Genomic DNA, 16383 nt, shown 5'->3' on the forward strand with positions numbered 1-16383 from the left:
CTGACCTGTGCATGATGACACACAGGATGTGGTGTAGATTGTCAGCTCTGGGGGTCAGTGTGAGGGTTATACGTCCTGACCTGTGCATGATGACACACAGGACATGGTGTAGATTGTCAGCTACGGGGGTCAGTGTGAGGGTTATACGTCCTGACCTGTGCATGATGACACACAGGACGTGGTGTAGATTGTCAGCTCCGGGGGTCAGTGTGAGGGTTATACGTCCTGCCCTGTGCATGATGACACACAGGACGTGGTGTAGATTGTCAGCTCCGGGGTCAGTGTGAGGATATCTTCTGTGTCCTGCTTACTGATATAAGATGATGGAGAGGTAGGGGTTAATCGGTGATTATCACACACAGCTCCGCCCAGCACAGGTAGTGACATCACACATCACACTGCATCACTCAGCATATGTGCATTGAAGGAGCTGCAGCATCCAGGCCCATCTCCAGCCCTGCAGCCCCCCATCCAAGCCTGGACCCCCACATGCTGCGCCCTGCAGGATGGGACCCCAGGAGGCGAGGTAAGAGGAGGAGGGAGCGAGTGGTCCAGCAGCATCCAGAGCAGGATGATGAGGATTAGGAGGATGAGCAGCCAGACCCCCAGGATAAGAACCGAGGACAGAAGGAGACAGGGGTCTAGTAATGAGGAGGAGACCCCCGGAGAAATGCAGGAGGAAAGAAGGACGGCTGAGGAGGCAAACACAACTGTGTGTATATGTATATATATATATATACTGTATATACTCTCCATGTATTATACCCCGGTCACTGCCCCCGATCTCTCCTCTGTGTATTATACCCCGGTCACTGCCCCCGATCTCTCCTCTGTGTATTATACCCCGGTCACTGCCCACGATCTCTCCTCCGTGTATTATACCCCGGTCACTGCCCCGATCTCTCCTCTGTGTATTATACCCCGGTCACTGCCCCCGATCTCTCCTCTGTGTATTATACCCCGGTCACTGCCCCCGATCTCTCCTCTGTGTATTATACCCCGGTCACTGCCCCCGATCTCTCCTCTGTGTATTATACCCCGGTCACTGCCCCCGATCTCTCCTCTGTGTATTATACCCCGGTCACTGCCCCCGATCTCTCCTCTGTGTATTATACCCCGGTCACTGCCCCCGATCTCTCCTCTGTGTATTATACCCCGGTCACTGCCCCCGATCTCTCCTCTGTGTATTATACCCCGGTCACTGCTCCCGATCTCTCCTCTGTGTATTATACCCCGGTCACTGCCCCCGATCTCTCCTCCGTGTATTATACCCCGGTCACTGCCCCCGATCTCTCCTCCGTGTATTATACCCCGGTCACTGCCCCCGATCTCATGTATTATACCCCGGTCACTGCCCCCGATCTCTCCTCTGTGTATTATACCCCGGTCACTGCCCCCGATCTCTCCTCTGTGTATTATACCCCGGTCACTGCCCCCCGATCTCTCCTCTGTGTATTATACCCCGGTCACTGCCCCCCGATCTCTCCTCTGTGTATTATACCCCGGTCACTGCCCCCCGATCTCTCCTCTGTGTATTATACCCCGGTCACTGCCCCCGATCTCTCCTCCGTGTATTATACCCCGGTCACTGCCCCCGATCTCTCCTCCGTGTATTATACCCCGGTCACTGCCCCCGATCTCTCCTCTGTGTATTATACCCCGGTCACTGCCCCCGATCTCTCCTCTGTGTATTATACCCCGGTCACTGCCCCCGATCTCTCCTCTGTGTATTATACCCCGGTCACTGCCCCCGATCTCTCCTCTGTGTATTATACCCCGGTCACTGCCCCCGATCTCTCCTCTGTGTATTATACCCTGGTCACTGCCCCCGATCTCTCCTCTGTGTATTATACCCCGGTCACTGCCCCCGATCTCATCTCTGTGTATTATACCCCGGTCACTGCCCCCCGATCTCATGTATTATACCCCGGTCACTGCCCACGATCTCATCTCTGTGTATTATACCCCGGTCACTGCCCCCGATCTCTCCTCTGTGTATTATACCCCGGTCACTGCCTCCGATCTCTCCTCCGTGTATTATACCCCGGTCACTGCCCCCGATCTCATGTATTATACCCCGGTCACTGCCCCCCGATCTCTCCTCTGTGTATTATACCCCGGTCACTGCCCCCGATCTCTCCTCTGTGTATTATACCCCGGTCACTGCCCCCGATCTCTCCTCTGTGTATTATACCCCGGTCACTGCCCCCGATCTCTCCTCTGTGTATTATACCCCGGTCACTGCCCCCGATCTCATGTATTATACCCCGGTCACTGCCCCCCGATCTCTCCTCCATGTATTATACCCCGGTCACTGCCCACGATCTCTCCTCTGTGTATTATACCCCGGTCACTGCCCACGATCTCTCCTCTGTGTATTATACCCCGGTCACTGCCCACGATCTCTCCTCTGTGTATTATACCCCGGTCACTGCCCCCGATCTCATGTATTATACCCCGGTCACTGCCCCCGATCTCATGTATTATACCCCGGTCACTGCCCCCGATCTCTCCTCTGTGTATTATACCCCGGTCACTGCCCCCGATCTCTCCTCCGTGTATTATACCCCGGTCACTGCCCCCGATCTCTCCTCCGTGTATTATACCCCGGTCACTGCCCCCGATCTCTCCTCCGTGTATTATACCCCGGTCACTGCCCCCGATCTCTCCTCCGTGTATTATACCCCGGTCACTGCCCCCGATCTCTCCTCCGTGTATTATACCCCGGTCACTGCCCCCGATCTCATGTATTATACCCCGGTCACTGCCCCCGATCTCTCCTCTGTGTATTATACCCCGGTCACTGCCCCCGATCTCTCCTCTGTGTATTATACCCCGGTCACTGCCCACGATCTCTCCTCTGTGTATTATACCCCGGTCACTGCCCACGATCTCTCCTCTGTGTATTATAGCCCGGTCACTGCCCCCGATCTCTCCTCTGTGTATTATACCCCGGTCACTGCCCCCCGATCTCTCCTCTGTGTATTATACCCCGGTCACTGCCCCCGATCTCTCCTCTGTGTATTATACCCCGGTCACTGCCCCCGATCTCTCCTCTGTGTATTATACCCCGGTCACTGCCCCCGATCTCTCCTCTGTGTATTATACCCCGGTCACTGCCCCCGATCTCTCCTCTGTGTATTATAGCCCGGTCACTGCCCACGATCTCTCCTCTGTGTATTATACCCCGGTCACTGCCCCCGATCTCTCCTCTGTGTATTATACCCCGGTCACTGCCCCCGATCTCTCCTCCGTGTATTATACCCCGGTCACTGCCCCCGATCTCATGTATTATACCCCGGTCACTGCCCCCGATCTCTCCTCTGTGTATTATACCCCGGTCACTGCCCCCGATCTCTCCTCTGTGTATTATACCCCGGTCACTGCCCCCGATCTCTCCTCCGTGTATTATACCCCGGTCACTGCCCCCGATCTCTCCTCTGTGTATTATAAACTTGTCACTGCCCCAATGCATCCCCTTGATTTCTTACACTGACTTAATAAAATATTCATACCCCTTGAATACACATTTTTCCACCTTTCTTCACCTTACACCCTCAAACCTAAATGTATTTCATTGTGATTTTTTCGCCATACAGACACAAAGTACCGAGTATTAGTGAAATGTAAAGAAAATGATACAAGGTTGTGAGGTGCATTAGTATTTAGCCCCCTGTAGTCTGATTCCCCTAAATCAAATTCTGAGTGACCAAGTGCTCACAGAAGTCACATAATTAGCACATAGCGTTTATCTGCGTGTGATTTCTTCTCAGTATAACTACAGCTGTTCTGTGAAGACCTCAGAGGTTTGTGTGAGAACATTATGAAAACCAAGGAGCCCACCAGACAGGTCAGGGATAAAGTTTTGCAGAAGAGTAAAGCAGCGATAGGTTATAAAAGGTTGTTTTATCTTCAGACATGTGAAGATCTGAGGTTGTGGGATGTAATAATCACCTAGGTAGGTTAAATACCCCTGATCCTTAAGGGGTTAAGGGAAATGAACCAGCTCACACCCAGTCCACTGCGGGCACTCGGGCAAGACAAGACGGAGAAATGATCCAGCTACCCGGACAGCAAGTCTTGATAAAATACGTGATTTCTTAATGAAGATTATTTAAAACCAGGATGAGTCAATAATCTTTAATAAAGAATCATATGTTTTATCAAGACTTACTGTCCGGGTAGCTGGATCATTTTCTTAAGATAGTTCCTCGGCGATTGGTATCACGACCGTAGCACATGTATCCAGCTCCAGCCTGGAACCCATCTCCAGTCTCCATAGGCCATCCATACCGGGGCACCAGGACCTCCCAACAGATCCTCTGTTTCACTGCACCAAGACCTCACTAACCATCTCCAGTCTCCATAGGCCATCCATACAGGGGCACCAGGACCTCCCAACAGATCCTTTGTGTCACTGCACCAAGACCTCACTAACCATCTCCAGTCTCCATAGGCCATCCATACAGGGGCACCAAGACCTCCCAACAGATCCTCTATGTCACTGCACCAAGACCTTACTAACCATCTCCAGTCTCCATAGGCCATCCATACTGGGGCACCAGGACCTCCCAACAGATCCTCTATGTCACTGCACCAGGACCTTACTAACCATCTCCAGTCTCCATAGGCCATCCATACCGGGGCACCAGGACCTCCCAACAGATCCTCTATGTCACTGCACCAAGACCTTACTAACCATCTCCAGTCTCCATAGGCCATCCATACCGGGGCACCAGGACCTCCCAACAGTTCCTCTGTGTCACTGCACCAAGACCTTACTAACCATCTCCAGTCTCCATAGGCCATCCATACCGGGGCACCAGGACCTCCCAACAGTTCCTCTGTGTCACTGCACCAAGACTTCACTAACCATGAAGCTTATTGCTCTCCCTCTCCTGGGCTCTGCCCCCTCGACTGGCAAAAGTGTTGACACCCTCAACCTTATACATTTGCTTTCAGCTCAAAGAATGAAGAATGATCCAAAAGCCCAGTCTCCAGGCTGTCTGCAGGGTTGTGTATTAGAGATGCCCCTGCAGAGAGGAACAGTGACACGAGTGCCCCCACAAGGCGCAGGACAGAAATGCTAATGTACGCCTTATGTATGCATGAGATCAAAATTACTGTTATTGTGAGCAGTCAAACAAATTGAAGATGAAATGATCTAAAAGGTCTAAAGTTAAGATGATACATTTCCTTTGTATTTTTGGTAAAAAAAATATAAATATATGTCATTTTTAAAAATACAAAAAGGAGAATGGGCCTATGCAAAAGTTTGGGCACCCCTGGAGATTTGTGTGCTCAGATAACTTTGACCAAGGTTTCAGAGCTTAATTAGCCTCTTAGGGTACCGTCACACAGTGGCATTTTGATCGCTACGACGGCACGATTTGTGACGTTCCAGTGATCTCGCTGTGTCTGACATGCTCGTGCGATCAGGGACCCCGCTGAGAATCGTACGTCGTAGCAGATCGTTTGAAACTTTCTTTTGTCGTCTAATGTCCCGCTGTGGCGGCATGATCGCATGGTGTAACAAAGGTGTGCACGATATTGTATACGATGTGCGCATAGTAACCAACGGCTTCTACATCGCACATACGTCATGAAATTATCGCTCCAGCGTCGTGCATTGCGAAGTGTGACAGCAGTCTACGACGCTGGAGCGATATTGTTACGATGCTGGAGCGTCACGGATCATGCCGTTGTAGCGATCAAAATGCCACTGTGTGACGGTACCCTTAGGGTTATGGCTTGTTCCTTTCATCATTAGGAAAGATCAGGTGATGAGTATTTTGAAGCTTTAAAAAAAAAAAAAAACAGCCTCCTTTTAACCTTGTGCCAAAAAAAGCAGTAGCCATGGCTTCTTCTAAGCAGCTGCCTAGTACTCTGAAAATGGTGGAGGCCCACAAAGCAGGAGAAGGTTATAGGAAGATAGCAAAGAGTTTACTGGTTTCCCTTTCCTCACTTCAAATTGTAATTAAGAAATGCCCGTTACCAGGAACAGTGGAGGTCAAGACAAGGTCTGGAAGACCAAGCAAAATTTCAGTGAGATCTACTCAAAAGATCTTTAGAAAGATTTATCAGACTCTGGAGTTGTGGTACATAATACTATTCAGCCACACCAGCACAAATATGGCCTTCATGGAAGAGTCATCAGAAGAAAATCTCTCCTGCATCCTCACCATAAAATTCAGCATCAGAAGTATGAAAAGAACATCTAAACAAGCCATATCCATTTTGGAAACAAGTCCCGTGAACCGATGAGTTAAAATAGATCTATGTGGCCACAATGATCAAAGGTACAGTATGTGTGGAGAAAAAAGGGCAGAGAATTACAGGAAAAGAACATCACGCCAACCATTAAGCATGGGGGAGGATCAATCATGCTTTGGAGTTGTGTTGCTGCCAATGGCACGGAGAACATTTCACGGGTAGAGGGAAGAATGGATTCAATGAAATTTCAACAAATTCTTGATGCAAACATAAAACATCTGTAAAAAAGCTGAAGGTGAAAAGAGGAAGAGGATGGCTTTTACAAGTGGAGAGAGATCCTGAACACACGTCACAATCCACAATAGACGACCTGAAAAGGCAAAAGATGAAGGCTTTACAATAGCCCTCACAGTCCACTGATCTAAACATCATTAAAAATCTGTGCAGAGACCTCAAAATAGCAGTGGAAGCAAGACGACCCAGGAATCTCACAGAACAGGAGGAATTCTCCAAGCAGGAATGGAGAAAAATCTCTCGAGAATATAAAGACTATTGTCTGGCTACAAAAAGTTTTTACAAGTTGTGATACTTGCAAAAGGGGTGACACTAGGTATTGACCATTCAGGGTGTCCAAACTTTTGCATAGGCCTATTTTCCGTTTGGTAATTTTTAAAATGTAAAAGATAACAATATATTTTTTGTCTAAAATATAAAGGAGATGCGTCATCTGTACCTTTTAGGCCTTTTAGATCGTTTAATCTTCAACTTGCTTAACTGTTCGAAATAACAGTAATTTTGACCAGGGGTGTCCAAAACTTTTATATGCCAACAAATAGGACTGTGCCATCCACTATGGGACTGATTGATAACCCCTAACTTTTACACCACTTCGTGTGCAGACACTTTTTAGTGCAATGGAAGAGATCATACAATTGTGATCTTACAGATTTGTCCAGGTGTGTACCTACTGGGCTCTAACAGCAGGTGTAACCCCCAAGAGAACAAGAATTTTACCCTTTAACTTGTGGTATTGTCTGGCACCTAAAGTCAAAGTACGCCTTTTGAGACTCCCCACGGAGAAATTAAGCCACGTTTCCTTCCACTGTGTCACGCTGCAGCTCCGCAGGTAAGTGCAGACTCCACTAGATGGCAGCAGAGTGGAGAGAGGGCTGAAATCCTGCTCATAGCAGACCAGCAGAACTGCAGCGAAAATACCACCAGGTGGCAGCAGAGTGGTCAGACAAGCCGGGTAGAAACCAGAGAGTAGTATAGTACAAAGGGAAATATCAAAAACAGAGTCAAAGGAGCGCCAGAAGGTCAGTACCGGTCCTTAGCAGAAGTATCAGAAGGGAGAGACAGAAGCAGGTCAGAGCCAAAGCAGAGTAGAGTACCAGGGAATCCAAGCACACAGGGACAGAGTCAGGGGCAGGAAGAGAGATACAAACAGACACGGACAAAGTTAGCTAAACGCAGCAGGACAAATCAGGGTTTCACCAGAGCAAGCTACACATGCTGTAGGCAGGAAATATAACTGCCACTGCCTGCAGAATGCAGCGCAGCTAAATAGCAGACCCAACACCAGAACGAGGCAGAGAAAGTTAACCCCTGACATGACCAGACTGGGAAAGGAGAGACAAGACCCAAAACCCGGTCTGGATCATGGCACACTGGTCTGCTGGAAGCTTTTGTCTCTCTGCTGCGCTCTCAAATATTGTGAGGAAAGCTTCAACATCATGCTCAGGCGTCTGCAATGAAGCTTGTACTCTTCTCCGAGCCGACACAGGTTCTTCCTGAACTACAGGTGTTTCTGGCAACACCTTTATCTGCTCTAACAAACAACTGCTGGACAAACATTTTTTCTTTTGCTGATTAATGTTTGCAAGTAGCATCTGTTTAACTACATCCTCTCTGTCTGCAGTGTTTTGTTTTGCAAGTGCAGCAGACTTAGCAAGCTTAACCCATTACATACAAATTACTGAATTTTGTGCCCGCATTATTCACCATATGTGACAGATTAGTTGCAGGTCTCCTGGGTCAGATGGAAGCTTCAGGCACTCTGAAACACAGTTCACCCCAGGAAAGTTTGGTGCAACTTTCCAGAACAAATTTTTTGTTATATATATAAAATCAGCAAAAGAAAAACATGAAGGATACAAAATAAAATCCGAGGTGAGCTGGCCGCTAACTAGACACATAAATCCTGACTGAGCTAGGCACAGTGCACGGAGTCCGCAAACAACAGATTTCCCAGGAGCACAGAGAGAGTCATCAGTTTGTGGACTTTCTGCCCTTTTATACCAGATCTGACATTGCAGGTGATTAGCCACAATCATCCCCAAATTACTGCGTGGCAAAGTATAGCAGGGGAAGTACACAGCTCCCATACTGCCTGACTGGGTTATTTACATCGTATAAGTCACGGATCCAGGGAATATGCACAGCATATTAACGTGTAACAGTATAGAGGGCACTATGTATTCCGTTATATAACACTCCAGAAGTGTTATACTGCATATATCATGATAAAACACCACAGGAGTCATATTACACCATGCATATAGTGATATAACACTACAGGAGTCATATTACACCATGCATATTGTGATATAACACCACAGGAGTCATATTACACCATGTATATTGTGATATAACACTACAGGAGTCATATTACACCAAGGATGTTGTGATATAACACTACAGGAGTCATATTACACCATGTATATTGTGATATAACACTACAGGAGTCCTATTACACCATGCATATTGTGATATAACACCACAGGAGTCATATTACACCATGTATATTGTGATATAACACCACAGGAGTCATATTACACCATGCATATTGTGATATAACACTACAGGAGTCCTATTACACCATACATATTGTGATATAACACCACAGGAGTCATATTACACCATGTATATTGTGATATAACATTACAGGAGTCATATTACACCATGTACTGTATATTGTGATATAACACTACAGGAGTCATATTACACCATGCATATTGTGATATAACACCACAGGAGTCATATTACACCATGTACTGTATATTGTGATATAACACCACAGGAGTCATATTACACCATGTATATTGTGATATAACATTACAGGAGTCATATTACACCATGTACTGTATATTGTGATATAACACTACAGGAGTCATATTACACCATGCATATTGTGATATAACACCACAGGAGTCATATTACACCATGTACTGTATATTGTGATATAACACTACAGGAGTCATATTACACCATGTATATTGTGATATAACACTACAGGAGTCCTATTACACCATGTATATTGTGATATAACACTACAGGAGTCCTATTACACCATGTATATTGTGATATAACACTACAGGAGTCCTATTACACCATACATATTGTGATATAACACCACAGGAGTCCTATTACACCATGTATATTGTGATATAACACTACAGGAGTCATATTACACCATGTATATTGTGATACAACACTACAGGAGTCATATTACACCATGCATATTGTGATATAACACCACAGGAGTCATATTACACCATGTATATTGTGATATAACACTACAGGAGTCATATTACACCATGTATATTGTGATATAACATTACAGGAGTCATATTACACCATGTATATTGTGATATAACATTACAGGAGTCATATTACACCATGTATATTGTGATATAACACCACAGGAGTCATATTACACCATGCATATTGTGATATAACACCACAGGAGTCATATTACACCATGTATATTGTGATATAACATTACAGGAGTCATATTACACCATACATATTGTGATATAACACTACAGAAGTCATATTACACCATGTATATTGTGATATAACATTACAGGAGTCATATTACACCATGTACTGTATATTGTGATATAACACCACAGGAGTCATATTACACCATGTACTGTATATTGTGATATAACACCACAGGAGTCATATTACACCATGCATATAGTGATATAACACTACAGGAGTCATATTACACCATGCATATTGTGATATAACATTACAGGAGTCATATTACACCATGCATATTGTGATATAACACCACAGGAGTCATATTACACCATGTACTGTATATTGTGATATAACATTACAGAAGTCATATTACACCATGTATATTGTGATATAACACTACAGGAGTCCTATTACACCATGTATATTGTGATATAACACTACAGGAGTCATATTACACCATGTACTGTATATTGTGATATAACACCACATGAGTCATATTACACCATGTATATTGTGATATAACACTACAGGAGTCATATTACACCATGTATATTGTGATATAACACTACAGGAGTCATATTACACCATGTACTGTATATTGTGATATAACACCACATGAGTCATATTACACCATGTATATTGTGATATAACATTACAGGAGTCCTATTACACCATACATATTGTGATATAACATTACAGGAGTCATATTACACCATGTATATTGTGATATAACACTACAGGAGTCATATTACACCATGTATATTGTGATACAACACTACAGGAGTCATATTACACCATGTATATTGTGATATAACACTACAGGAGTCATATTACACCATGCATATTGTGATATAACACCACAGGAGTCATATTACACCATGCATATTGTGATATAACACTACAGGAGTCCTATGACACCATGTATATTGTGATACAACACTACAGGAGTCATATTACACCATGCATATAATAATATAATAATAATAATTTTTATTTATATAGCGCCAACATATTCCGCAGCGTTTTACAATTATAGAGGGGACTTGTACAGACAATAGACATTACAGCATAACAGAAATACAGTTCAAAACAGATACCAGGAGGAGTGAGGGCCCTGCTGCTCGCAAGCTACAAACTATGAGGAAAAGGGGAGACACGAGAGGTGGATGGTAACAATTGCTTTAGTTATTCGGACCGGCCATAGTGTAAGGCTCAGGTGTTCATGTAAAGCTGCATGAACCAGTTATCTGCCTAAGTATGTAGCAGTACAGACACAGAGGGCTAATACTGCATAAAGTGTATGAGAACATGATGCGAGGAACCTTTTTTTTTGTTTTGTTTTTATTATAAATAGGCCACACAGGGATCGTTAGGTTAATGCATTGAGGCGGTAGGCCAGTCTGAACAAATGAGTTTTTAGGGTACGCTTAAAACTGTGAGGATTGGGGATTAATCGTATTAACCTAGGTAGTGCATTCCAAAGAATCGGCGCAGCACGTGTAAAGTCTTGGAGACGGGAGTGGGAGGTTCTGATTATTGCGGATGCTAACCTGAGGTCATTAGCGGAGCGGAGGGCACGGGTAGGGTGGTAGACTGATACCAGGGAGGAGATGTAGGGTGGTGCTGAGCCATGGAGTGCTTTGTGGATGAGGGTAGTAGTTTTGTACTGGATTCTGGAGTGGATGGGTAGCCAGTGTAATGACTGGCACAGGGTAGAGGCATCGGTGTAACGGTTGGTGAGGAATATGATCCTGGCTGCAGCATTCAGGACAGATTGGAGCGGGGAGAGTTTGGTAAGAGGGAGGCTGATTAGTAGAGAGTTACAATAGTCCAGACGAGAATGAATAAGTGAAACAGTAAGAGTTTTTGCAGAGTCGAAAGTAAGAAAAGGGCGAATTCTAGAAATGTTTTTGAGATGCAGGTAAGAAGAGCGAGCCAGTGATCGGATGTAGGGGGTGAATGAAAGGTCAGAATCAAGGATGACCCCAAGGCAGCGGGCATGCTGCTTTGGAGTAATGGTGGAACCGCACACGGAGATGGCAATGTCAGGCAAAGGTAGGTTAGTAGAGGGAGAGAACACGAGGAGTTCAGTTTTTGACAGGTTTAGTTTCAGATAGAGGGAGGACATGATGTTAGAGACAGCGGTAAGACAATCACTGGTGTTTTCTAAAAAGGTCGGTGTGATATCGGGAGCAGAAGTGTATAATTGGGTGTCGTCAGCATAGAAATGGTACTGGAAACCAAATCTACTGATTGTTTGTCCAATAGGGGCAGTATACAACGAGAAGAGTAGGGGGCCTAGGACTGATCCTTGAGGAACCCCAACAGTAAGGGGAAGGTGAGAGGAGGAGGAACCAGCAAAACATACAGTGAAGGATCGGTCAGAGAGATAGGAGGAGAACCAGGAGAGAACGGTGTCCTTGAGGCCGATGGAGCAGAGCATAGTGAGGAGGAGCTGATGATCCACAGTGTCGAATGCTGCAGAGAGATCCAGGAGAATTAGCATGGAGTAGTGACCATTAGATTTAGCTGTTAGTAGGTCATTAGAGACTTTAGTGAGGGCAGTTTCAGTAGAGTGTAAAGAGCGGAAGCCAGATTGAAGAGGGTCGAGAAGAGAGTTATCTGAGAGATAGCGGGTAAGACGGGAGTGGACCAGGCGTTCGAGGAGTTTAGAGATGAAGGGAAGATTAGAGATAGGTCTATAATTAGCGGCACAGTTTTGGTGGAGGGATGGTTTTTTAAGTAATGGATGTATGATGGCATGCTTAAATGAGGAGGGAAAAATACCGGAAGTGAGGGAAAGGTTGAATATTTTTGTTAGGTGAGAGGGGACAGCCGGGGAAAGGGACTGGAGGAGATGTGATGGAATGGGGTCACTGGTGCAAGTGGTCGGGTGAGAAGATGCAAGGAGCCTGCTTACTTCTTCTTCTGTAACTGCTTCAAAGTCAGAGAGTGAACTAGATGCAGTGGGGGAGGGAGGACAGTGCATGGTATGAAGAGATTGGGAGATGATTTCCATCATATCCATGTATATTGTGATATAACACTACAGGAGTCCTATTACACCATGTATATTGTGATATAACACCACAGGAGTCATATTACACCATGTACTGTATATTGTGATATAACACTACAGGAGTCCTATTACACCATGCATATTGTGATATAACACCACAGGAGTCATATTACACCATGTACTGTATATTGTGATATAACACTACAGGAGTCATATTACACCATGCATATTGTGATATAACACTACAGGAGTCCTATTACACCATGTATATTGTGATATAACACTACAGGAGTCATATTACACCATGTACTGTATATTGTGATACAACACCACAGGAGTCATATTACACCATGTACTGTATATTGTGATATAACACTACAGGAGTCATATTACACCATGCATATTGTGATATAACACTACAGGAGTCATATTACACCATGTACTGTATATTGTGATATAACACTACAGGAGTCATATTACACCATGCATATTGTGATATAACACTACAGGAGTCATATTACACCATGTATATTGTGATATAACACTACAGGAGTCATATTACACCATGTATATTGTGATACAACACTACAGGAGTCATATTACACCATGTATATTGTGATACAACACTACAGGAGTCATATTACACCATGTATATTGTGATATAACACTACAGGAGTCATATTACACCATGCATATCTTCTATCTATATATATATATATATATATACATACAGTGGGGCAAAAAAGTATTTAGTCAGTCAGCAATAGTGCAAGTTCCACCACTTAAAAAGATGAGAGGCGTCTGTAATTTACATCATAGGTAGACCTCAACTATGGGAGACAAACTGAGAAAAAAAAATCCAGAAAATCACATTGTCTGTTTTTTTAACATTTTATTTGCATATTATGGTGGAAAATAAGTATTTGGTCAGAAACAATATTTCAACTCAATACTTTGTAATATATCCTTTGTTGGCAATGACAGAGGTCAAACGTTTTCTGTAAGTCTTCACAAGGTTGCCACACACTGTTGTTGGTATGTTGGCCCATTCCTCCATGCAGATCTCCTCTAGAGCAGTGATGTTTTTGGCTTTTCGCTTGGCAACACGGACTTTCAACTCCCTCCAAAGGTTTTCTATAGGGTTGAGATCTGGAGACTGGCTAGGCCACTCCAGGACCTTGAAATGCTTCTTACGAATCCACTCCTCCGTTGCCCTGGCGGTGTGCTTTGGATCATTGTCATGTTGAAAGACCCAGCCACGTTTCATCTTCAATGCCCTTGCTGATGGAAGGAGGTTTGCACTCAAAATCTCACGATACATGGCCCCATTCATTCTTTCATGTACCCGGATCAGTCGTCCTGGCCCCTTTGCAGAGAAACAGCCCCAAAGCATGATGTTTCCACCACCATGCTTTACAGTAGGTATGGTGTTTGATGGATGCAACTCAGTATTCTTTTTCCTCCAAACACGACAAGTTGTGTTTCTACCAAACAGTTCCAGTTTGGTTTCATCAGACCATAGGACATTCTCCCAAAACTCCTCTGGATCATCCAAATGCTCTCTAGCAAACTTCAGATGGGCCCGGACATGTACTGGCTTAAACAGTGGGACACGTCTGGCACTGCAGGATCTGAGTCCATGGTGGCGTAGTGTGTTACTTATGGTAGGCCTTGTTACATTGGTCCCAGCTCTCTGCAGTTCATTCACTAGGTCCCCCCGCGTGGTTCTGGGATTTTTGCTCACCGTTCTTCTGATCATTCTGACCCCACGGAGTGGGATTTTGCGTGGAGCCCCAGATCGAGGGAGATTATCAGTGGTCTTGTATGTCTTCCATTTTCTAATTATTGCTCCCACTGTTGATTTCTTCACTCCAAGCTGGTTGGCTATTGCAGATTCAGTCTTCCCAGCCTGGTGCAGGGCTACAATTTTGTTTCTGGTGTCCTTTGACAGCTCTTTGGTCTTCACCATAGTGGAGTTTGGAGTCAGACTGTTTGAGGGTGTGCACAGGTGTCTTTTTATACTGATAACAAGTTTAAACAGGTGCCATTACTACAGGTAATGAGTGGAGGAAAGAGGAGACTCTTAAAGAAGAAGTTACAGGTCTGTGAGAGCCAGAAATCTTGATTGTTTGTTTCTGACCAAATACTTATTTTCCCCCATAATATGCAAATAAAATGTTAAAAAAAACAGACAATGTGATTTTCTGGATTTTTTTTTCTCAGTTTGTCTCCCATAGTTGAGGTCTACCTATGATGTAAATTACAGACGCCTCTCATCTTTTTAAGTGGTGGAACTTGCACTATTGCTGACTGACTAAATACTTTTTTGCCCCACTGTGTATATATATATATATATATATATATATATATATATATATATATATATATATATATATATATATATATATATATATATTGCCTAAGGGTTTTTCCGTCTGTCTGTCTGTCCTGGAAATCCCGCGTCTCTGGCGGCCTCGACCAATCAGCGACGGGCACAGTATCGACGTAGAAATCCCACGTCTCTGATTGGTCGAGGCCTGGCGGCCTCGACCAATCAGCAACGGGCACAGCGACGATGATGTCATAAAGGACGTAGAAATCCCGTGTTTCTGATTCAGCTACGGGCACAGTATCGACGTAGATGTCATAATGGTTGCCATGGCGACGATGATGTCATAAAGGTTGCCTCAACCAATCAGCGACGGGCACAGTCTGCTGCGAATTCTGGAATCATCATTGTCCATATACTACGGGGACATGCATATTCTAGAATACCCGATGCGTTAGAATCGGGCCACAATCTAGTCTATATATATAATTGCCTAAGGGTTTTTCCGTCTGTCTGTCTGTCTGTCTGTCTGTCCTGGAAATCCCACGTCTCTGGTCAAGGCCGCCAGGCCTCGACCAATCAGCAACGGGCACAGCGACGATGATGTCATAAAGGTTGCCTCGACCAATCAGCGACGGGCACAATCTGCCGCGAATTCTGGAATCATCATTGTCCATATACTACGGGGACATGCATATTCTAGAATACCCGATGCGATGTCCTTCTTTTGTCCGATTATTTATTTAAATATAGTTACAGTTCATGTAATGTGGTTTATATATTTTGATGATCTGTTTCATAATTTCATTCAATTGTGTTAAGTTCTATGATGTAGATGTCATAATGGTTGCCATGGCGACAATGTCATAAAGGTTGCCTCGACCAATCAGCGACGGGCACAGTATCGACGTAGAAATCCCGCGTTTCTGATTGGTCGAGGCCGCAACCAATCAGCAACGGGCACAGCGACGATGATGTCATAATGGTTGCCATGGCAACGATGATGTCATAAAGGTTGCCTCGATCAATCAGCGACGGACACAGTCTGCCGCGA

At 44.8% G+C, this 16383-nt stretch overlaps 1 protein-coding gene across 1 annotated transcript in view; it reads left to right on the forward strand.

Moving 5' to 3' along the window:
* The first annotated feature begins 389 nt into the window (after positions 1-389).
* Positions 390-16383, forward strand: part of FNDC4 (fibronectin type III domain containing 4) — a 47967-nt gene continuing 31973 nt past the window's right edge. The window contains exon 1 of the mRNA XM_069728615.1: positions 390-526. The gene's annotated coding sequence lies outside the window, so the exon portion shown is untranslated. The remainder of the gene's footprint in view (positions 527-16383) is intronic.

Source organism: Ranitomeya imitator, chromosome 5, assembly GCF_032444005.1.
Source record: "Ranitomeya imitator isolate aRanImi1 chromosome 5, aRanImi1.pri, whole genome shotgun sequence".
NCBI classification, from domain to species: Eukaryota; Metazoa; Chordata; class Amphibia; order Anura; family Dendrobatidae; genus Ranitomeya; species Ranitomeya imitator.